This window comes from Otolemur garnettii, unplaced genomic scaffold (assembly GCF_000181295.1).
Source record: "Otolemur garnettii isolate 467f Iridium unplaced genomic scaffold, OtoGar3 scaffold00014, whole genome shotgun sequence".
NCBI classification, from domain to species: Eukaryota; Metazoa; Chordata; class Mammalia; order Primates; family Galagidae; genus Otolemur; species Otolemur garnettii.
Window position 1 is genome coordinate 24,306,921 of NW_003852409.1, and position 1,734 is coordinate 24,308,654.

The window sequence follows — 1,734 nt, forward strand, 5'->3', positions numbered from 1 at the left end:
AGTTTACATTGTATTCTGATGGGGAGCCTGGTAACAACCAGGTAAACGAATCATTACACCTGGTGAGGTCGCTATGGAGGGCATAGAGCTTACGGAGAGTAGCAAAGGCCATCTACTTTATGTGAGGGGTTAAGGGAAGGAGGTGGCTTTGAGGTGTCCCCTGAAAGATGCGCAGGCGGGAAGGGAGGGGGCGGCGCGGGCGGTCGCGGGCGGTCGCAGAGGGTATTTCCTGTCTAGGGAATTCCCAACCTCCAGTCTTCTTTTGGGTTGGAGCTGAAAACCTTTGAAAAGTGCCTTCTGTTTTATTCTCCATGACTTGTCCTAATGCAGAAGGTTCAAAGTATGTTAATGCATGAAAGGTGCACTTTTAGAAACATTCCATTGTGAGTTTTTGGTTTGTTTGGTTTTGAGACAGAATCTCACTTTGTGGCCCCCATTGAGTGCCCTTGAGCTCAGGTGATTCACCCACCTTGGCCTCTCAGAGTGCTAGGACACAGGCGTGAGTCGCTGTGCCCGGCAAAACCATTTCACTCTGAAATAAGTTCACAGAAAGTTGCAAAGACAGTACAGAGAGATTACATGTACCTTCTACCCAGTTTCCCCCTAATAGTTTTTTTTTGAGACAGAGCCTCAAGCTGTCACACTGGGTAGAGTACCCTGGCATCACAGCTCACAGCAACCTCCAACTCCTGGTCTCAAGTCATTTTCCTGCCTGCTCTGCCACCCTAGTAGCTGAGATTACAGGCGCCTGCTGCAACGCCTGGCTATTTTTTGGTTGCAGCCCTCGTTGTTTGGCGGCCCAGGCTGGAGTTGAACCCTCCAGCTCAGGTGTATGTGGCTGGCGCCTTAGCCACTTGAGCCACAGGTGCTGAGCCCATCCCCTAATAGTTTTGAGGGAGGATACCCAGAAAAAGTAAGGTATAAGAGAACAGAAGTCTTTGCAAGGAGGCCCCAAGGATACACCTGTGAGATCCCCCCTCTGGTGATTCAGCTCTTAGGAATATGTAAAACTTAACTTCCTGGGACCTGGAGGCTGACAGTTGCTTCTGTTCTGTAAAAGCCAGAGTTTGCTTCTCCAGCTTGATTCGGACTGACAATGAGAAAGGTACCCATGGGCCAGAGTTTTTTGACTGGGGATAAAAAAGGAGAAGACTGAGCCAGTTGGGGAGTGTGGCCGTTTTGAATTCTTCTGTGCCTCAGTCTGCTGGCTGAATAAAGCCCTTCCTCTTGGAACATGGCGTTTGGGTGCTCTTTTTCTCCCTTGGGCCTCCTCTTCCTGCAACAGTTTCATCTTACTTGACCTGTACTATCAAAACTGGGAAATTGACAGTGATGAGAGCACATGTAGTGAGAATAGGATGGAGTTAGTGAGGCTAAGCCAATGTGACACAGCTGGTCAGATCAGTTTAGGTCCTAGGTGACTTCACTACCTGCCTCCTATTCTTACTGGTTCGTAAGATACCTACTTTGAGTAGTTTAGGCTGATTGATTTAGGAGATTAATTTTTGAATTGGAAATGTAATAGGACACCAAGATGAGGTCTTTGCTTTGAACTTTTATGTATAAAACTGTGGTTTTGGAAATGGAAGAACAAAACAGTCTTGGAGAGGCCACTCTCACTGTTCTCCGGCATCACTGGCCTTCTGACTAAAGTTGGGGAACCTATCCCCATCTCTATATTTGCTAAGACTAACAGGCAGCCGACCCTCTTCTTCTGGTAACAGTGGCATGATA